The sequence below is a fragment of the Piliocolobus tephrosceles genome, chromosome 9, assembly GCF_002776525.5.
Source record: "Piliocolobus tephrosceles isolate RC106 chromosome 9, ASM277652v3, whole genome shotgun sequence".
Lineage (NCBI taxonomy): Eukaryota > Metazoa > Chordata > Mammalia > Primates > Cercopithecidae > Piliocolobus > Piliocolobus tephrosceles.
In genome coordinates, this window is record NC_045442.1 from 8,775 (window position 1) to 32,148 (window position 23,374).

At 46.5% G+C, this 23,374-nt stretch overlaps 1 pseudogene; it reads left to right on the forward strand.

Annotated features, from left to right (window-relative positions):
* Positions 1-6,102: 6,102 nt before the first annotated feature.
* On the forward strand, positions 6,103-8,791 carry LOC113223340 (annotated as a pseudogene).
* Positions 8,792-23,374: the final 14,583 nt, after the last annotated feature.

Below are 23,374 nucleotides of genomic sequence, written 5' to 3' on the forward strand. Positions count from 1 at the left end.
AGACGGAGTCTCGCTCTGTGGCCCGGGCTGGAGTGCAGTGGCCGGATCTCAGCTCACTGCAAGCTCTGCCTCCCGAGTTTACACCATTCTCCTGCCTCAGCCTCCTGAGTAGCTGGGACTACAGGCGCCCGCCACCTCGCCCGGCTAGTTTTTTGTATTTTTTAGTAGAGACGGGGTTTCACAGTGTTAGCCAGGATGGTCTCGGTCTCCTGACCTCGTGATCCGCCCGTCTCGGCCTCCCAAAGTGCTGGGATTACAGGCTTGAGCCACCGCGCCCGGCCTACAGAGCTCTTTATTAAGGCTGTTAGCCCTTAGGACAGTTGCCCCAAACATTCTTCTCAGTTTGCTTACCTTTTAATTATTTTTGTGGTTTTGTGGTGGTATTTTTTGTTTGTTTTACAGACAATGTCTTGTTCTGTGCAGTGACCCAGTCATAGCTCACTGCAGCCTTGAGCTCCTGGGCTCAAGCCATCCTCCAACCTCGGCTTTCTGAGTAGCTGGGACTAAAGGCACTTTCAACCAGGCCCGACTAATTTTTTTATTTTTTTGTAGTGATGGGCTAGTCTTGAATTCCTGGCATCAAGCAATTCTCCCACCTTGGCCTCTCAAAGCACTGGGAATATTCTATGTGTAAGCCATGATGCTCGCCCTGTTATTAATGATTGCTTTTTTTGTCTTGTTTTGTTTTGAGACAGGGTCTCACTTTGTTGCTCAGGTCGGAGTGCCGCTATGTGATCTCGGCTCACTGCAACCTCCACCTCCCAGGTTCAAGCAATTCTTGTGCCTCAACCTCCCAAATTGCTGGGATACGCCAGGCGCAGTGGCTCACACTTGTAATCCCAGCACTTTGGGAGACCAAGGTGGGTGGATCACTTGATGTCAGAAGTTTGAGATAGCTTGACCAACATAGTGAAACCCTGTTTCTACTAAAAATACAAAAATTAGCCAGATGTGGTGGCGGGCACCCGTAATCCCAGCTACTTGGGAGGCTGAAGCAGGAGAATCACTTGAACCCAGGAGGTAGAGGTTGCAGTAAGCAGAGATCCTGCCACTGTACTGCAGCCTAGGCAACAGAGGGAGACTCCATCTCAAAAAAAAGAAAAGAAAAGAAAAGAAAAAATACCAAATAGCTGGGATTACAGGCATGCACCATCACACCCAGCTAATTTTTGTGTTTTTAGTAGAGATGGAGTTTCATCATGTTGGCCAGGCTGGTCTGGAACTCTGGATCTGAAGTGATCCACCCACCTCAGCCTCCCAAAGTGCTGGGATTACCGGTGTGAGCCACTGCACCCGCCTATGATTGCTTTTTAATATTTAGACGTATAGAAGTTTAAATTTCTTGATGTCAAAGCCATGGATATGTTCCTTTGAGGTTTGTCTTTAAGTTTAGAAAGTCCTTTCCCTCCAGAGATTAAGCACATATTTGTTATCTTTGGTATCATTTGTAAGACACATGTTGTACAGTTTAGCCTCAATAAGATAGGAATATGTTTTATTTATTTTTTCTGCTTTTTTTTTTTGAGATGGAGTCTTGCTCTGTCACCCAGGCTGGAGTGTAATGGCATGATCTCAGCTCACTGCAACCTCCACCTCCCGGATTCAAGTGATTCTCCTACCTCAAACTCCAGAGTAGCTTGGATTACAGGCGCTTGCCACCACGCCCAGCTAATTTTTGTGTTTTTAGTAGAGATGGGGTTTCGCCATGGTGACCTCAGGTGATCCACCTGCCTCAGCCTCCCAAATTGCTGGGATTACAAGCATGAGCCCCCGCGCCTGGCCAGGTATGTTTTAAAACCAATGATATTGGCCAGGCGCGGGGGCTCACGCCTGTAATCCCGGCACTTTGGGAGGCCAAGACGGGCAGATCACAAGGTCAGGAGCTGGAGACCATCCTGGCTAACATGGTGAAACCTCATTTCTACTAAAAATACAAAAAAATTAGCCGTGTGCGGTGGCGGGCACCTGTAGTCGCAGCTACTCAGGAGGCTGAGGCAGGAGAATAATGTGAACCCAGGAGGTGGAGCTTGCAGTGAGCGGAGATCGCGCCACTGCACTCCAGCCTTGGCGACAGAGCAAGACTCCGTCTCAAACAAACAACAACAAAAAAACAAAAAAACAATGATATCAGATGGGCGTCATGGGTCACCCTGTAATCCTAGCTCTTTGGGAGAGCATGGTGGGCTGATCACCTGAGGTCAAGAGTACCAGACGCACCTGGCCAACATGGTGAAACCTTGTCTCTACTAAATTATCACTTCTCATCCTTTTGGCAAAGATCAAGTGTAGTAAAAAAGAGAAATTAACCGGGTGTGGTGGCCCACGCCTGTAATCCCAGCTACACAGGACTCTGAAGTGGGAGGATGGCTTGAACCCCAGAGGCAGAGGTTGCAGTGAGCCAAGATCACACCACTGCACTCCAGCCTAGGTGACAGAGCGAGACTCTGCCTCAAAGAAAAGAAAAGAAATGCAATCATAAATAACACGACTGGGCATGGTGGCTCACATGTGTAATGCTAGCACTTTGGGGGCCCGAGGCAGGCAGATTGCTTGAGTTGAGGAGTTTGAAGCAAGCCTGGGCAACATGGCCAAAATCCAACTCTACAAAAAATACAAAAATTAGCCAGGCACAGTAACAAAGTGAGACCCTGTTTCAAAATAATAATAATAATAATAATAATAATACTATGTCGCCCAGGCTGGAGTGCAGTGGCATGATCTCGGCTCAGTGCAGCCTCCCCCACCCAGACTCAGGTGATCCTCCTGCCTCAGCCTCCCAACAAGTAGCTGGGACTATAGGCACATGCCATCACACCAGGCTAATCTTCGTATTTTTAGTAGAGACAGGTTGGCCAGGCTGGTCTGGAACTCCTGAACTCAGGTGATCTGACTGCCCTGGCCTCCCAAAGTGCTGGGATTACAGGCATAGAGCCACCATGCCAGGCCAGAATTTGTTCATAGTAGTACAGAAAATAATGGTGAGACTTAAAATTGATGATATTTTAAGATTTCATGGAAACTGTTATACTCCAATTCTTTTGTGTGATGACATGTTACAGCCATTGAAATGATATTTTCATGGATTTCTTTATAATGTGAAGTAGGCTGGGTGCAGTGTCTTACACCTGTAATCCCAGCACTTCAGGAGGCCGAGGTAGGTGGATCAGCTGCTGTCAGGAGTTCAAAACCAGCCGACCAACATAGTGAAACCCCCTCTCTACTAAAAATACAAAAATCAGTCAGGCGTGCTGGCGGGTACCTGTAAACCCAGCTACTTGGGAGGCTGAGGCAAGAGAATCACTTGAACCTGGGAGGTGGAGGTTGCAGTGAGCCAAGATTGTGCTGCTGCACTCCAGCCTGGGCAGCAGAGCGAGACTCCATCTCAAAAAAAAAAAAAAAAAAAAAAAAGACCTGGCCAACATGGTGAAACCCTGTGTCTACTAAAATACAAAAATTGGCCAGGCGTGGTGGTGGATGCCTGTAATCCCAGCTACTCAGGAGGCTGAGGCAGTAGAATCGCTGGAACCTGGGAGGCAGAGGTTGCAGTGAGCCAACATGCCATTGCACTCCAACCTGGGTGACAGAGCCAGACTCCATCTCAAAAATAAATAAATAAATAAAATGCTTACTGGTATTTCAGTTAATTCCCAAAACAACGCAATGGGAGATGAGTACTATTATTTACCCCACTTTACGAATTTTACAGAGAGAGGTTAGTGTAATTAATTTGCTCCAGATAGGTTCACAGCTGCTAAACACTGCCATGATTGACCCCCTAGTCGGCTAGGATCCCCAAACCACCGCTCACCAAACAGCCCTCAAGAAACAGAACTCTGGGCCAGGTGTGGTGGCTCATGCCTGTAATTCCAGCACTTTGGGAGGCCGAGGCAGGTGGATCACCTGGGGTCAGGAGTTCACAACCAGCTTGAGCAACATAGAGAAACCCTGCCTCTACTAAAAATACAAAACATTAGCTGGGCGTGGTGGTGGGCTGAGGCAGGAGGCTGAGGCATGAACCTGGGAGGCGGAGCTTGCAGTGAGCCCAGATTGTGCCACTGCACTCCAGCCTGGGCGACAGAGCAAGACTCCATCTCAAGAAAAAAAAAAAAAAAAAAGCCAGGGGCGGTAGCTATGCCTGCAATCCCAGCACTTTGGGAGGCCAAGGTGGGTGGATCACCTGACGTCAAGAGTTGGAGACCAGCTTGGCCAACATGGTGAAATCCCGTCTCTACTAAAAAAATACAAAAAATAGCTGGGCTTGGTGGTACGTGCCTGTAATCCCAGCTAATTGGAGGCTGAGGCAGGAGAATCACTTGAACCTGGGAAGCCGAGGTTGCAGTAAGCCCAGATCACGCATCTGCACTCGAGCCTGGGTGACAGAACGAGACAAAAGATTTCTGAAGCCCCCACACAACTCACACCCAACTCCTCCCCCAGTGTTTCCATCTCAGTCAAAGTAGCATCCTTCCCCCTCTTCCCCACCCCCCTGCAATTTACCCAGTTCCCTGGCCCCAGTTTCTCTAAGCGTCCACCTGAGCATGACCAGCTGGCTTTATCTTCAAAATATATCCCGAACCTGTGCAGTATTACCACCCTAGTCCAAGCAACCTGCAACCATACCTATCTGGATTCTTGTAACTGCTTCCTACCTGGCATCTCTGCTTCTACTCTTGCCCCTGCTCTCCCCCATAATGTTTACATGGATTTTTTAAAATAGGTAAATCAGACCATGCCACTTCCCTTCCCAGAGCCCTGTGGTGGTTTCTCATCATTAGAATAAAGAGCTCTCCTGATCCAGGCCTTGCTTAGCTTTCTGACTTCCTTGTTTTATTTTATTTTTATTTATTTATTTGTTTTTTTGAGACAGAGTCTAGCTCTGTCATCACCCAGGTTGGAGTGCAATGGCGCAATATTGGCTCACTGCAAGCTCTGCCTCCCAGGTTCACGCCATTCTCCTGCTTCAGCCTCCAGAGTAGCTGGGACTACAGGCGCCTGCCACCACACCCAGCTAATTTTTTTGTATTTTTAGTAGAGACCGGGATTCACCGGGTTAGCCAGGATGGTCTCGATCTCCTGACCTCGTGATCCTCCTGCCTTGGCTTCCCAAAGTGCTGGGATTACAGGCGTGAGCTCCTGCACCTGGCCCTGACTTCCTTTTCTAATGCTGGCGACAGTTAGAGGTGAGCACCCTGTGAAGACATGGGCCCTCTATTAGGTGGAGGGGAGGGGAGGACAGGGAGGCAGGGAGGGAGGGAAGAAAGGGAGAAAACACCAACAACTCAAAGAAGAATCACCATATAAACAACCTGTGCCCGTCAGGAACGTGCATCTTGCCTGCTATTATCTAATAGTTGAGACATGAAGTGGACTGACAAATTTGTGGGTTCTTGTTATGAGGAACTGACCTAGGTTGATATTCATTCTGCCAGAGCCATTGGAATTTGTAGCCTCTGAAAAGAGTTGTGCTATTTGGCAAAACCTGAATTGGGCATCACTTATCTTCATGTGCTTAGCCAAAGCCCTAGAAAAACTTTTTTGAAGCCAGGCACGGGAGGCTCACACCTGTAATCCCAGCACCCTGGGAGGGTGAGGCGGGTGGATCACGAGGTCAGGAGTTCGAGACCAGCCTGGCCAAGATGGTGAAACCCTGTCTCCACTAAAAATAAAAAAAATTAGCCAGGCGTGGTGGTAGGCGCCTATAATTCCAGCTACTCGGGAGGCTGAGGTAGAAAATTGCTTGAACCTGGGAGGCAGAAGTTACAATGAGCAGGTCGAGGAGACCCTAGAGCAATAATCCCTGGAAATAACAGGAATTTCAGGGACAAATCCAGATCCTCAAAAACTGTGAAATTGAGGGAGGCTGAGCAGATCTCCAAGGAACCAGGTACCATCTGTGTGCCAGGGTGAGAGGATGGAACACAGACCAGGTCTGTCTCTGATAGGTTGAGAAGGTGGAGTGGGAAGGAGGGATGTAGAAGGCCAGGAGGGTGAAGGGAACTGCAGGGGTGGGTGGTGGTGGGTGGGGCTGGACCTCAGTCTCCTCCTCCCACTGCCCACCCCACCCTTAGGAGCCCTTTGTGAGGGGGAGGCCCCAGCTCTGTGATGTGGGCCTGGGCCCCAATAAATATTCCCGAGGGGACGCCCAGGGCTCAGTAGACTGAGGGCAGCAGTGCAGTTGACATGGATATTCTCTTTCTTCTGAACAGTGTTCTTGACACACAGCTGTGCTGGAGCCCCATTCCGGAGATCATCCATTTCAGCCTCTTCACTGCCTTTAGCCTGATGTTCCTGATCATCTTACGCCCCTACTTTACCCCCAGGGAGCCATCCTCAGGGCCTCCCAGAGAGGAGAACAGCAAGAATGTAAGGAGCCCTCAGCCCACACCCAGCAGAGAATGATTCTGTTTTTCCTGCTCTCTTTTCCACTTTTCCAAATCAACCAGAGGCGCTCCTGTGATAGGATATCTCATCATCCCTCTAGGGACGGCAGGGCAGGCAGGGGTTGGAGTGGGCATAGGATTTCCATCCCCAGCTCCCAGACCATCTGTGGGGGTGCACGGGAGGCATCACAGCAAAAACAAACCCCGGGACTCAGCGGCGAGGACCCGGTCATGAGAGGGGTGAGGTTGTTGTGGGAGGACAAGCCCTGAGCCCGGGCTCATTAGCCGCCTTCCCAGGCAGGTGCCTCGGGTCCCAGCCTCTGTGTGCGGTGCTCTGGGGCTGTGCTGAGCCCCTGAGAGCCCCCACCTGAGACTGGAGTCGCCTCTGGCCTCCTCGGAAGCAGAATCCTCCCTGCCAGCTCGGAGACACCTGCAGACCCAAGTGTGTGTGTTTTATAAGCAGCGAAACAGGGACTAAGGATGCCCAGGGCAGGCCTCGCATAGAAAACCCCTCCATGCTTTTCAAAGAAGGAAACCAGAAAAGGTTATTATGCACTTTAGAAATGAGTGAAAGGAAAGAGAAGCACGCAGAGCTCCGTGAGCTGAGTGGAGAAAGTGTGTCATTCATGAGCACTGTGGGTCTGCAGCTGTGGAGACAGGAGACTGAGACCTGGCCTGTGCCCTCACTCTTTCTTGTCTCTCAGGACCAAGCTGAAGTGGGGGAATGGATAAGGATCAGAAATAGGTGTATCACTTCGAAAGGTAAGGCTCTGAGGGTCCCCGAAGCCCCAGAGATCACAGCTTCACCTGTTCCTAGGAACAAGCACCACGTCTCCTAGGAAGTCATTTGCAGAGGCCTGATGGGGAAGCTCCTGCTAGGGCAATTGGAACCCAGGATCCATCTCTGATTCCCTGCTAGGATGAAGTCATAGGGTCCAGGGAGTGGGTGTTGTCCAGGAGGGGACTATGTGGGGGAGGGGACCAGTGACTGCGTGGACCTGCAGGAGGGGCTCCAGGTCCATGTGGGCAGCTGTTTAACACGGCTGAGTCCTCTTTGAGACTCAGGAAGTACTTTGTAAATGACAAAGTGCTGCCTCCCGGGCACCTGGCTATCACTCCTGGGGCCATGTGGCCTTGGACAGGGATGCTGGGGCTCCAGAGTCTAATCCCCAATCCTGGGGTCTCTCCTAAGGGTACATGGACTCAGCCTCCTATAAATTCCAGTTCCCTCCCTCACCACCATAACCCATCTCCTGCTTTCCAGATTACAGAATTCTCTTGAAAGAAGTGGAGAACCTTGAGGTCTACGCTTTCCTGCTGAAAAAGTGAGTCTCTTTCCCCTTCTCTCCCATGTCCTTCTTCCTACCAGGGCCTAGGATGCCGCCCCAGGGCCTGGGGCTGATCTGGGAGGGGAGATCACAGCCATGATGTCACTAAAGCCCTGGGGCAGGCGTAGGCAGAGCTTTGTGAAATCAGCATGGGGGGCCCTGGAGGGGCCTGGACCACAGGTGTCCAGTGCTCCCAGCTGCAGTTTGTGCTCCTGTCTCCTGCAGGTGCCTGAAGGAGCTCCCTAGAGAGGGCAGATCCCATCACCTTCCATGCCAAGACCACCTGGGGCCAGTGTACAAACAAGCACCTGCTAGGAACCACCGTCCACGTGGGGGGAGTGGGAAGGCTTCTCCCACCAGCTTCCATGTGTCCCCAAGGGCTCCCCCGGGTCCTCTGGCCTCCATGCCATCAGTCCCGAAGACCTCCGTAGGATCCTTTGAGTCTCTGTCATCCCTGAGCTCCTCCAAGCCACCAGAGCCTTTGCGTCCCCTGAAGCAGCCTTCACACCGGCCATCTGCCAGCACCCTGTCACCAAACCCGACCACCTCCGTAGAATCCTTGGGGTCTCTGTCATCCCTCAGCTCCTCCCAGCGACCACAGGCCTTGCGTCCCCTGGAGTGTCCTTCATACAAGCCACGTGGGCGTTCCCCTCCCCGACGACGGAATCCTGGCTGGGTGTCCTGGACTGACTCCATGCAGGCTGATTCCAAAACTGATGTGACAATATGCCCAATGTGCAACGCCCCTGAGTGCTCCTGTCCACATAGTTGGTGGGTACCTTCTAGCCCTCGAGTGATCCAAGGCATTGGTCGCTGCAGTGATCCTAACCTGGGCCTCTCCGGGAGGCAGGAGGTTGCTAGAGCCTGGTGCCTCTGCACCTCCACACAGTACCCATTCGAGCACCCTAATCTTCCCACCCACCCACTAAATGCTTCCTTCTAGGGAGACCCCACATGCAGGCAGCTGGAGGCAGGGGTCCCACTTTCCTCAGCTTGGACGTGCCAATGCTGCTGGACGCACAAGACACCAAAATCCATGGACACAGCACATTCAACATCCACGAACAATTAGGAATCTCTTGAGGACAACTTGGAGGCACATCCCCTCATCCGGGCACCCCACAGATGCTGGAAACGCGTGTTCTAATGGATTGGGAGAGGCGGAGATGGAGCCCGTAAATCTCCTTGGGAGGCTTGGCCCCCACAGAGACCTTTTCCACAGTGCTGCACAGAGACCTCCCACTGCAAAGATCTCCCACAGAGACCTCATGTCTATTCTTCCTAGAGGATCTGAACTCACTTAGAAAACTGCCAGCACAGGAGGGATGACATCAGCTGTGCCCCCTACCGGACAACCCAGAAACTTTGGGTCACTGTCAACGTTGCAAGGAAGATGCTCAGAAATTGTTGCTCTTTTGCACTGCCATTCTCTCCTAACAGAACTGCAGATTCCATGTGTAGACCTGCAAACTTCTGTTCTCTACAGTTCCCTGACCCACAGTTTAGAGAATCATAATTTTTTTTTTTTAATGGAATCTCACTCTGTTGCTCAGGCTGGAGCGCAGTGGCACCATCTTGGCTCACTTCCGCCTCCCAGATTCAAGTCATTCTCCTGCCTCAGCTTCCCAAGTAGCTGTGATTACAGACACGTGCCACCACACCCAGCTAATTTTTATAATTTTAGTTGAGAGAGGGTTTCACCATGTTGGCCAGGCTTGTCTTGAACTCCTGACCTTAAGGAGGCCTCAGCCTCTCAAAAGTGCCGGGATTATAGGCCTGAGCCACCGCACCCAGCTGAATCATAAATTTTAAACCTGAATAAAATGCTGCCAACCTCCAATGAGAGTCAAATATCTCCTTTGTCCAATTTTAGTTATTGTCTAGTCAAATGCTATCAATGTCGTATTTTAACATTTCATTGGCAACAAGGCCTGAACTGGAGATGGGTGACTTCCTTATTTTGGAAACATGATAAAGACCCATGGCAAATGGACTCTAGAAATAAACCACCAGAGGCATGTGGGCTCACACTGGCCTCCAGGAGCTGTGTAACTGGCACATTATTTTGCACATAACTTGTGTCAGATTTGTGAGGTCTGATTTTTAAAATGAAGCAACAATCTGAAAATATATGATTTTCAGTCATATAAATGAGTCAAATGTATGGCAGTATTTCTATTTTATCCTATGGCAAAATAATCCTAATTTTAATATTATTTTGTTCCTTAAAATGTAATACCTTCAAATGATATTATCCATGTTTCCAAGACTTGACAAAGTCTTCATGTTCAGCCAACATGGCTTAAGCTGATGAACTACCTAGAAGGATTCTTTTTTTTTTTTTGGAGACAGAGTCTCACTCTGTCACCCAAACTGGAGTGCAGTGGTACGATCTCGGCTCACTGCAAACTCTGCCTCCCGGGTTCAAGCCATTCTCCTGCCTCAGTCTCCCAAGTACCTGGGATTACTGACCTTGTGATCCGCCTGCCTCGGCCTCCCAAAGTGCTGGGATTACAGGCGTGAGCCACCATGCCGGCCAAAGGATTCATTTTTTAAATAATCCTAAGAAATTGCACATTTTCCAAGACTCTTGGAGGTCAGGCTTCATTTTATATTCAGTAAAGGGTTAAAGGATGTGATACTTCAGATATTTGGAATCTTAGTAAATTTCTCACTGAATGTACGCTTGACATAGATACACAGCCCATTCAAAGTACTGGGACAAAGCATCTTAATATCTGAATTGAAGAAAGTGTCCATTTAGTCAACATGTATATTAGAATAATGAAAGGCCTCAGTATTTATATGCCCAGCACTTTCTGAAGGGTGCACTTTGGTGAGACTGTATATTTCTTGCTGCTCATAAGTAACACATTGTCGTTGGCTTGTTAAAGTCTGCTTTAATATCATCTGTTAAGCATGTGTCACTGGTGAAGTCTCTCAGATTATCCCTCAGGGTGAAAGCATCACACTCCTTTCTTCAAAAGGAGCAAAGTCAACACGAGGGCCCTTGAAGCCAATTTGTTCCAAGAAGAACTTCCCTCCTATTCCTTATAATTACACACTTATACCTATTATATTTTCTACTTTACTCCCTTTAATGTCATTGAATCATAAAATGATGAAATAGTGAGTATCCTCTAGTACACTATTGGCTTGTATTCTTTTTACAGTGCAACAGATGTTTAATCATCGAACAATGGACCAACTAGGAAAGATTTCCATACAGAAAATGCATTACAGAGTAGTGTACCCTTTTTAAACTGACTTTTAAAACGGTTAAACTAAACGATCATATCTTTTGACTTAAAGTTGTTTGGGGTAGCCACAATGTCTGAAAACAGACAACTGTCCATAACAGTTTATTGTTATGACATGTTTAATGTGCTGTCCCTCATTAGGTTGTGCAAAACTGCAATGTACAGTGTGCATTAAAGCAACGTTCCCATCATCCGCTGCACCTGCGTCCACCCTATATTGCTGCAGATAATTTATGTGTCCAACTTCCAGGGTGTAAACTTATGCCTTTACCCCAGAAGAACTAAACAAGTGGGTTCAATCTATTACAAAAATACTGTCAATGTTTCCAGACTTCTTTTTTTTGGAGACAGGGCCTCACACCCAGGCTGGAGTGCAGTGGTGCGTCACAGCTCATTGTAGCCTTGACCTCTTGGGCTCAAACGATCCTCCTGCCTCAGTCTCCCAAGTAGCTGGGACCAACAGGTATGTGCCACCAGGTTTGGCTAATTGCTAAATTTTTTTTTGGTGGAGATTGTGTTGCCCAGGTTGGTCTTGAACTCCTGGCCTCAAGTGATCCTTCCACCTCAGCCTCCCAGAGTGTGAGATTATAGGCATGAGCCACCATGTCTGGCCTTGGTTTTGAAACAGATTTTTATTTAAAACAGGTTTCACGCTTCAATAAATTAGGCACTCCAGAACACAGTGTATAGGGTGGCAATTATATGTTGACTTCTTAATACTCCAAGAGATAAAGATCTTTTCCAAATAGGCAAAAAAAAAAAAAAAAAAAAAAAAAAAATGTAGTCATCGTGCAATATTAGCCTCTAAGAGTAATTTCCCTTTATAGACTACAATATTACTGACAGTTTCATGCACTTTTGCTTTATAAACAACTCCACAGGAAGAAATTTCCCCAGTCTTTCCCAGTAGACACAGCTGCATTTTCTGTCACACACAAACCATTGGCACAGTACAGCATGTCCAGATTCAGAGAATCAAGGGGTTTCACAATTGCTTCCCCAATGTATGCCATGAGGTTGGTCAGATTTGAAACCATTCTTGTAACAGGATCAATCTTTATAATTTGCTCCTGCCATATGGATGGTTTGCATTCCCCAAACAGGAGTGTCCTGGGTTACTCAGAGGTGTGCCATGGCGCCCTCCCTTGGCCATTTTATAATAACCAGAACAGCCCATTTCCTCATGGACACGCATCCCAAGCTCTCCACAGCCCAGTACCACAGTTATGCAAAGGATATGGATGGAACTCACATTCAGAAAGCTAGAAAATAAGGCTGTGCCAGGCACAGTAGATGAGCAATGAGAAGATGCTAATGTCTTTTCCAGAAGCGTGAGTGATACAGCTCTTTGGTTCTGAGCATTTCTGCGCTTTAGCGTTTCTCTCCCTCATTCACAGTAAAGACATCTGCAGCTCTTCCCTCTTCCTGAGATCAGAAACTGGAACGGCCACCACCTGCTCCCTGATGTTTTCATGATCTCTGCCATTTGTTACAATGACCACTTAGCCAGACATCTCAGTGCAGGGATCCCCATTAAACTGCAGAAGTAAGACCAGCCCACCACCCTTTCTTCTTATTCTTGCCATAATTTATGCTAGTAACAGTTTGCCTACCTACTTCAATGGTAACAAATATTTTGTAGAATTTTTTTATTCTGTAGATTGTGGTCCCTAGAGTGAGAGAAACTCTCTCCACCTACCAGATCTGTGACTTAAGTAAGTCACTCAGTGTCTCCAAACTTAATTTCCTTGATGTGGAAAATGAGGATAGAAGTTAATAACATTGCAGGGAAAGGGGACATGAGTCATAATATAAAATTCTTTGCACGGTTCCTATTGGATAATTTTTCTATTATTATTGCTTACATTTTTTGTCACATTATAATCAACTTAGTTTTACTTATTAAAGTACACACAGTTAGGTTTTTTACAGAATTAATAATTTAATTTTCTAGCACAAAAGTTAGTGTTAAAAGTATGTGTTAAAAATTGAGTCCCAGTGGGGTGCAGTGGCTCCCGCCTGTGATCCCAGCACTTCGGGAGGCCGAGGCAGGCCTCACTTCACTTGAGGTCAGGAGTTTGAGACTAGCCTGGCCAACATGGTGAAACCCCATTTCTACTAAAAACACAAAAAATAGCTGGGCGTGGTGTCTCCCGCCTGTAGTCCCAGCTACTCAAGAGGCTGAAACAGGAAAATTGCTTGAACCGGGAGGCAGAGGTTGCAGTGAGCTGAGATGGCTCCACTGCACTCCAGCTGGGGCAACAGAGTGAGACTCTGTCTCGCAAAAAAAAAAAAAAAAAAAAAAAAAAAAAGTCCCATCTGAGAAAATAAACTGAATATTTAAGTAAATTTCAAATCTTTTTTTGCCACATGATATTTATGGGTTTCTACTAATTGACTTTGATGTTAAAGGGCTGTTTTTGTGATCCCAAAGCCATTGCCACTTTTACTTTGAACAAGCTGGACTCGTGGGGTACTTCAGAGACACCTCTGTTTTCTCCACGCAGCCTGCTCCTTGCCGCTGGTTCTGAGTCCCTGAATGAAATCTGGGATCTTCATGGCTCACCTACTTACGTTCAGGGGAAAAAGAAAAATCCTCCAGTCATCTCCAATAACAAGAAGAGGTCTGATTTCAGTCATTAAACTGTGCAGTGTGATGTCATAGCCAAATGGCCACACTGCATTAGACAGCCAAGCTTCCTCTCCCAGAACAGCCTGCCTGGGCGCAGGCCGCCATGCCCGACTAATTTTTGTATTTTTAGCAGAGACAGGGTTTCACCATAGTGGCCAGGCTGGTCTCGAACTCCTGACCCCGTGATCCGCCCACCTTGGCCTCCCAAAGTGCTGGGATTACAGGTGTGAGCCATTGTGCCCAGCTGCTTTTCTTTTTAAAAGACGGTTTTCTTTATTTTTGCAATATCATTACTCACGCTATTTACAAGTACCAATTGCACACTGTATAACTACATCAAACTCATCCACCTAACAGCTCAATTCAATGTCTTTGACTGTTCAGAGCCCTGAATGACATCTTAATAAAAAAAAAAAAAAAAAAAATTGTTTCCATAAAGATCCTCAAGGTGTTTGAGCACATCTTGTCAGATGCCCATAAAGGAAGCTGACTCTCAATGGGTTCCAGGAATTAGGTGGTTACATCCAGAACAGCCCATCTGACAAAACCAATTAACTATGCTCCTCAGTTTACCCTGGAGGATGGTGGGGGATGGCGCAATTAAGTTTGCTTTCAGGCTGCTTCAAGTTTCAACTTCCTTGGAGTCCCATTTACAATTTAAAACACGCAAAATTCACGCTTGTGCCTGAAATTCGTGTTTCTTCAGAACATGCGGCTAAGATAACATTGATATTATGGTATGATGGGCTGTTCACAGAGAAATCCCCGCCGCGGGCACACTCAGGCCTGGAGCCTGGCCTGCGGCTCACCTGGCGGGAGGAAGGGTTTCTCTGGGTAGTCCAAGGCGGCACAGGTGACCCATGGCGAGGAGCCTCTGGGGGGCTCAGCGAACCCAGCGTCCACTCAAGCTCGTCGTGCGCCTGGCAATTCACACGGTGCCCGGTGGGTGCGCGGGAGCCACATCAAAGTCCCCCCCCCAAGTTCCTGGGGCTTCCCTCTGATTTGAGGTCTACAGGGTGGGTTTCGTGCAAATCACATCCTTCTTCAGCTGGAGGACCCCAGAAAGGCAGAGCTCCCTTCCAGAGTGTGCTGGTCCTTGACGCAGACCTGCTCCCAAATGCCCTGGGGTCGGGGCTTAAGGCCTGGGGGTCGCAGGAGCCTGGTTTTCTCACTGTGATGCTCACAGCCGCTTGCCTTTTCCCCGGACGCCCAGTCTGCGGCCACCGGGTCTGTGGACGCGGATGAGAATCCGAGCTTCCCGAGGGTGATCTCAGCTCCAAAGTCACTCCTGAGGAGTCTTCTGCATCCTATCCTTTGTCAGCGCTGGTCCTCATTTCACCTGCCCAGGGCTTTCAGGAGGGGCGACACTGGCTGCGGACAGCCCGGCGCTCGCCTACCTCGGCCCCCTCGTCCTCACTCGCCCCTCCTCGTCCCGCCTCGCCCCCATTGCCTTCCTGGGCCCCCTCGCCCTCCTGCTTCCCGCGCCTCCTGGGTGCTCTGCGCTTTCGTCTGAAGCGCCCTCTCCTGGGACAACCGGCGGGTGCTTCGCAGGCTGCAGTCAGGGCTGACTTCAGGGGGCGAGGCGCTGGGCTGAGAGGTCCTCCTGGAAAACTTTTAAGTATGTTTGAAACGATTCGCGTATGTGAATCTAGTTTATGAATTGTAAATTTTATGAAACCTAAATACAAATCATGTATTTCTTATGAAAATTTCGTGTCTGAATTAAGAAGTGCTATCAATATAAAATATCAGATTTCAAAAACTTAGTGCAAAAACAGAAGGTGAAATATTTCATTCATGTTTATGTTGATAACATGCTGAAATGACACTACTTTGGACATATTGAATTAAATATATTATTAAAATTTATGACGCATATTTTTTACTTTTTTAAGTGGCTACTACAAACATTAAGTCACATGTGTTCTTGTATTACATTTCTACTGGACAGTGTGCTGTACAAGAAAATAAAAAAAGTAGGCCGGGTGCGGTGGCTCACGCCTATAATCCCAGCACTTCGGAAGGCCGAGGCAGGCGGATCTTGTGGTCAGGAGATCCAGACCATCCTAACACGGTGAAGCCCTGTCTCTACTAAAAATACAAAAGAATTGGCTGGGCATGGTGGCGGGCGCCTGTAGTCCCAGCTACTAGGGAGGCTGAGGCAGGAGAATGGCGTGAACCTAGGAGGCGGAGCTTGCAGTGAGCAGACATCGCGCCACTGCACTCCAGCCTGGGCGTCAGAGCGAGACTCCATCTCAAAAAAAAAAAAAGAAAGAAAAAGAAAAAGAAACTTTAAAAAGTATAAAAATTATCCAGTTCATTTTAAGAAACTAAAATTTTTAATTCTCAAGTTAGATAAGGTTAACAAAAATAAAATTATAAAACCATTTTTTACTTATGATCACTTACATAAAACAAAATATAGCTAACAGAATCAAATAGTATATATATTAATTTATCATTTTGTATTTAAGATCTTTATTTCTCTAACATTCTTGGTCCTATGAAAACACTTCAGTATACAAAATCAGAGAAAAACCATCATAATCTATATGCCAGTCATCACAATCAACATGGTATAATTTTAAAAAATAAACTTTCTTGCCCTGTAGATGTATATATACAGCAGTCCCTCTATATCCACAAGGGATTAGTTCCAGAACCCTCCCCCCAAAATCCACAATGCTCAAGTCCCTTATATAAAATAGCACTCTACAGTCAGTCCCCAATTTATGATGGCTTCAATTGGGAATGACTTGCCAATGGTGTGAAAGCAATGGACATTCAGAACACTTCTCATCTTACAATGGGGTTACATCTGGATAAACCCATTGTAAATTCAACTCACCATATTGTCAATCTATATGATGGATGTATTTGGTTGTAACCCCATCATAAGTCAAGGAACATCTGTATTTGCGTATAACCTATGCACATCCTCTGTATAATTTAAATCACCTCTAAATTACTTACACTACTACTTAATACAATGTAAATGTTGTGTAAATAGTTGTTGGGGCCGAGCACGGTGGCTCACTTCTGTAATCCCAACACTTTGGGAGGCTGAGGCAGGAGGATCACTTGAGCCCAGGCGTTCTGGTCCCAGTTACTCAGGAGGCTGAAGTGGGAGGATCACTTGAGCTCAGGAGGTCGTGGCTGCAGTGAGCTATGATGGTGCCACTGCACTCAAACCTAGGCAACAAAGCAAAACTGTTTCAAAAAAAAAGTTGTTGTATTGATTTTTTATTTGTATTATTTTTTCTTGTTATTTGTTATTGCTTTTGTTTTTCAAATATTTTTGATCCACGGTTGGTTGAAACCACAGATGTAAAGCCCCAGGATACAAGGGGCCAACTGTATATAAAATCAAGTAAAACTTAGCTTAGGAATGTAATAATTTTTCTTTTTTATATTATGTGTGTATATATACATGTGTATATTTGTGTCTATATATGTACATATTTGTGTGTGTATATGTATATATACCCATATATTTTTTCTTTTTCTCAATAGGGATGAGGTCTCACTATGTTGCCCAGGCTGATATTGAACTCCTGAGCTCAAGCGATCCTCCTGTTTCAGACTCCCAAAGTCCTGTGAAGAATTTTTCAACATTGAAAAATCTATTAACATGAGCTACCACATTAAAAAGAAAAAAAAAATCATATAATTATCTCAGTCTATTCAGAAATCTGATAAGATTCAAAGCCTACTTATGATTTTTTCCCTCTTAGCTAATTAAGACTGGAAGAAACTTTTTCAACTAGTAAATTTCATATACCAAAACCTTGTATCAAAATTTTACTTGATAAAGAAAATTGCAAAGATCCTTAATTAATTAATCCTTTAAGGTCAGGATTAATTAATACAAAAATACTCAGTAATCTCCTATGGTTTAACACAGAACTGCATTGTACTGGTCAATGCCCCAAGGAAAGAAAAAGAAAGAAAACATGTAAGGATTGGAAGATGAGAAAAAATTGTCATAATTTTAAGATGATATCACCATCTACCCAGAAAGAAACCGCCGGCTGGGCACGATGGCTCATGCCTCTAATCCCAGCACTTTGGGAGGCAGAGGCGGGCGGGTCACTCAAGGTCAGAAGTTCGAGATCAGCCTGGCCAACATAGTGAAACTCAGTCTCTACTAAAAATACAAAAATTAGCTGGGCGTGGTGGCAGATGCCTGTAGTCTCAGCTATTCAGGAGGAGAGGCAGGAGAATCGCTTGAACCTGGGAGGCGGAGTTTGCAGTGAGCCAAGACAATGCCACTGCAGTCCAGCCTGGGGGACAAAATGAGACTCCCTCACAAAAAAAAAAAAAAAAAAAAAAGGAAAAAAAGAAACCAGTTGGGCATAGTGGCTCATGCCTGTAATCCCAGCACTTTGGAGGCCGAGGCAGGCAGATCACTTGATGTCAGAAGTTCAAAACCAGCCGGCCAACATGGTGAAACCCCGTGTCTACTAAAAATATTGTAAAAATTAGCCGGGCATGGTGGCAGGCACCTGTAATCCCAGCTACTCTGCAGGCTGAGGCAGGAGAATCGCTTGAACCCAGAGGCGGAGGTTGCAGTGAGCCAAGATCACGCCATTGCATTCCAGCCTGGGTGACGAAGTGAGACTCTAAAAAAATTAATTAATCAATTAAAATAGTCAAACTCACAGAAGCAGAGAGTACAATGGTGGTTTCCAGGGGCTGAGGGGATGAGGAAGTGGGGAGTTGCTCTTCAATGGGTTGAAAGTTTCAGTTATGCAAGATGAATGTGTTCTAGAGATCTGCTGCACATCCTGCCTAGAGTTCATAATACTGCATTGTATACTTAATTTGTGAAGCGGGTAGATCCCATGTTAAATATTCTTACCACGAATTAAAAACAAAAAGAAACAGCCAATTAGAAATCCTTAATTTTAGTAATTTTTTATTTGAGATAAGTTATCTTCTGACGTTTTAAGGTAAAGAAATAGGCCGGGTCCAGTGGCTCACACCTGTAATCCCAGCATTGTGGGAGGCCTGGGTGGGCAGACAGATTTGAGTTCAGGAGTTCAAGACCAGCCTGGGCAACATGGCAAAACCCCATCTCTACAAAAAATACAAAAATTAGCCGAGCGTGGTGGTGTGCGCCTGTGATCCTAGCTACTTAGAAGGCTGAAGCAGGAGGATAACTTGAGCCCGGAAGGCAGGGGTTGCAGTGAGCCAAGATCATGCATGTCACTGCACTCCAGCCTGGGAGACAGAGCAAGACCCTATCTCAAACAACAAAAAGAAAACAGAAAAGCCCTTACACAATGTTGACTCTAGATTGGTGCAACTCACTGTATGCTAAAGTGAAAGTGTGAAAGGATGGATGGAGGAAAGGAAGTGTGGGTAAATGAGGAGGTGTGTGAGAATGCAGTACAGCAAAGTGTTTACTCTAAAACCTAGGTGGTTATAAGGATGCTCATTCTGTAATTCTTTCAACTTTTCTGTTTTTCTGGACAAAATGTTAGAGGGAAACACCAAAAACAAAACTATTTGTTACATAAGTCTATGTCTGTAAGTAAATGCGAAGGAAACTGTCTATATGGATGCCCAGAAAGGGAAGGGAAGGAATTGGGCAGGTAAGGGCTGGGGCGGGGGGTGGTAAGGAAGTTTGGAGAACAGAAACTTGGACTTTTGCTTTTCCGTGTTTTGGTTTTTTGCGTTAAGAATATACTCATATAGTCATGTGATTTTTTTTTTTTTAAGTAAAAAGTTCAGCATGTGAGGGTCCCCACAAGCTCATGAGGCAGCATCACTCTTGTGCAGAAGAGGAAGCCTAGAGTCAGACAGTTACAGGGATCCACCAAGGTTACAGAGAGTCAGGAACGACAGGGAGGACAGGAACTCCTCCAGGTAAGGAACTCATGATATTCTTCACTGAGAAGTAGATGAACTTTCAACTCTCTGCAGAGAGCTTCTGGACTAGTGTGGCCATTGGGCTTTTAGCTATGCAGAAATATTATGCCCTTGGCCCAGAGATGAGCAGGTAAAATTTGGGGGGCCAGCCCAAGTGTTACCTCTGCAGCAAGCAGGCTCTGTCCATTTACAATGCTGTGTTATACAACAAATAGTATCGTGTACCAGTTGGGTCATAATGTGAAAAAGAATGAGGCACAGCTTTAGAGAGTATTTCTGGTCCTAACAAAGGAGTAAAAAGACCATAAAGTTTGAGAATATTGGTTCAAGAAATGACTACAAAGAGCCACTTACCCTAGAAAAGTGAAGATTCATCCTGGACTCTCCAGTGGAAAAAGTTTGCATACGGAATAAAATCATATCACTCATTCCTTCAAAACAGACTTAATGAGTGCTATGGTTTGAATATGGTTCCCTCCAAAGTTCATGTTGACACTTAATCCCCAATGTGATGGTACTGAGAGGTGGGGCCTTTAAGAGGTGATTGGATCATGAAGGCTCTATGCCCATGAATGAATGGATTCATGGATTCATCATGGAAAACTAGCTGCTTTTTTTTTTTTTTTTTTTTTGAGACAGCCTTGTTCTGTTACCCAGGCTGGAGTGGGGTGGCACAATCTTGGCTCACTGTAACCTCCACAATTCTCGTGCCTCAGCCTCTCAAGTGGCTGGGATTACAGGCATGCATCAAGTCCAGCTAATTTTTGTATTTTTAGTAGAGACAGGGTTTCGCCATGTCGGCCAGGTTGGTGTTGAACTCCTGACCTCAAGTGATCCACCCACCTCAGCCTCCCTAAGTGTTGGGATGACAGGGGTGAGCCACTGAGCCCGGCCAGAACTGGCGGTTTTATAAGAAGAGGAAGAGAGACCTGAGCTAGCATGTGAGCATGCTCAGCCTCCCCACCATGTGATGCCCTGTATTGCCCTCAGAACTCTGCAGAGTCCCCCCCAGCAAGAAGGTCCTCATCAGATGTGGCCTCTCAACCTTGGACTTCCTAATTGAAAGAAATAAATTCCTTTTCTTTATAAATTAGGTATATTTAGTTTCAGTTTCAGGTATTCTCTCATAAGCAATAGAAACCAGACTAAGGTCATGAGCACTCACTCTGTACCCATTCTGCAACACAGAAGTGGGAGTAATTGTCAGGTGGTTCCTTGTCTCAAGGAGCTCCCCCTATAGAGAGGAGCCAGAGAGACAAATCAAGGACTATCATACAGCAAACTGATGTTCAGCCCCCTGGATACGTCATTTAGGAGTACTTTCAGCAGCAAGTAGGAGAGTTACTGTGGCTAAAATAGGGTCATTTACCTTGACCATACTCTCATGCCTGTCATCTGATGATGGCAGAAAGGCTGCCCTAACTCCAGGTATCACATGTACAGTCAAAGCAGGAAGAAAGGAAAAAGGACATGGATCATTAGCTATATTTTCCTATTGAGGAAAGCAAAAGACTTCCCAGAAGCTCCAACACATTTGGTTACAGCTCATTGGTTAGAACTATGTCACATGGCAACCCAGGCTGCCAGGGAGGTTGCAAACATGAGTATCTCACCTAAGGCTAAGCCGACTAACAAAATGAAGGTTCCATTAGCACAAAAGGTACTGGATATTGAGTATGCAGTTAACAGTGCATGGAAGAAATGCAAATTAGTCAGGTGCAGTGACTCATGCCTGTAATCCCAGTGCTTTGGGGCCTGAGGTGGGAGAATCACTTGAGGTCAGGAGTTCGAGACCAACATGGTGAGACCCCATCTCTACTAAAAAAGTAGCCAGGTGTGGTGGCGGGTGCCTGTAATCCCAGCTACTCGGGAAGCTGAGGCAAGAGAATCACTGGAACCTGGGAGGTGGAGGTTGCAGTGAGCTGAGATTGTGCCACTGCACTCCAGCCTGGGTGACAGAGCAAGATTCCGTCTCTCTCTATATATATAATTTTTTTTCTAATGCTCCGTCACCCACCCACCAGCCTGGGTGACAGAGCAAGATCTTGTTTCTAAAAAAGGAAATAAAGAGGTATCAGTGGCCTCACTAAGATGGTGGCAATGACCACCTTTTACTCCACAAATATATAATGACCTACAACATGTTGGGCACTAAGGATAAAAAGGTGAACAAAAATAAGACTGCTTCTGTCATCATAGTCTTTATATCCTGGTCAGAAAGATGGACATTAATCAAATAATTAGGTAGGCAAATAAATTTAGACAATGAATGTAATGGATGATGCACGGGTCTAAGAGGCAATGAGGCTTTATAAAAGGACAACTTGACTTAGCTTGGGGCAAGAAAGGATTCCCTAAAAAGTGATGCTTTGGACTGAGATCTGAAGGATGAGTAGGAGCTGCTAGGCAAGGTAGACTACAAATTCAAGAGCTGACCAGCATGGTGGCTCATGCCTGTAATCCCAGCACTTTGGGAGGCCAAGGCGGGGATTGCTGGAACCCAAGAGTTCAAGACCAGCCTAGGCTACGTAAGGATATATCATCTCTATAAAAAATAAAAAGTTAGCCAGGTGTAGGAGCACAACTGTGTCGTCCCAGCTACTTGGGAGGCTGAGGTGGGAGGATCACTTGGTCCCAACCAGTTGAGGTTCCAATAAGCCATTGTGCCACTGTACTCCAGGCTGGGGGACAAAGTGAGATCCTGTCTCTCCCCCCGCCCCCCAAAAAAAGCATGGCATGCATGGAGTGTGCACAAAATGAAAAAATGAGAGGGAAGTATAAGATGAGGCTGGAAAGGTAAGTAGGGACTAGACTATAACCGAATTGAAGAACTACTAGGTGATGAAATTGCAAGGACATACTCAAGGTAGTAGAAATGATGTATAAAGGAAAGAGATATATTATACATGATTCTCAGATTTTTAGCTTCTGCAACTGGTATAAGAAATAAAGAGAGGCTGGGCACGGTGGCTCACGCCTGTAACCCCAGCACTTTGGAGGACAAGGCAGGTGGATCACCTGAGGTCAGCAGTTTGAGACCAGCCTGGCCAATGTGGTGAAACCCCGTCTCTACTAAAAACACAAAAATTAGCCGGGCATGGTGGTGGGCACTTGTAATCCCAGCTACTCAGGAGGCTGAGGCAGGAGAATCACTTGAACCCAGGAGGCAGAGGTTGCAGTGAGCCGGGATCACATCATTGTACTCCAGCCTGGGTGACAAGAGCAAAACTCCATCTCAAAAAAAAAAAAAAAGAAAGAAAGAAAGAAATAGACCAGGCTGGGCACAGTGGCTCACACCTGTAATCCCAGTACTTTAGGAGGCTCAGGTGGGGGGATCACTTGAGGTCAGGAGTTCCAAACCAGCCTGGCCAACGTGGTGAATCCCTATCTCCACTAAAAATACATAAATTAGCTGGGCGTGGTGGTGCACACCTGTAATCCCAGCTACTTGGGAGGCTGAGGCAGGAGGATCACTTGAACCCGGGGGCAGAGGACGGAGGTTTCAGTGAGTCGAGATCACACCACTGCACTCCAGCCTGGGTGACACAGTGAGACTTCATCTCCAAAAAAAAAAAAGCCAGGTGTAGTGGCTAACACCTGTAATCCCAGCACTTTGGGAGGCTGAGGCAGGTAGATCACGAGGTCAGATCAAGACCATCTTGGCTAACACGGTGAAACCCCATCTCTACTAAAAAAAACACAAAAAATTAGCCGAGCATGGTAACAGACGCCTATAGTCCCAGCTACCGGGGAGGCTGAGGCAGGAGAATGGTGTGAACCCGGGAGGTGGAGCTTGCAGTGAGCCGAGATCGTGACACTACACCTCCAGCCTCGGTAAAGAGCTAAGACTCCATCTCAAAAAAAAAAAAAAAAAAAAAAAAAAAAAAAAAAAAAAAAAAA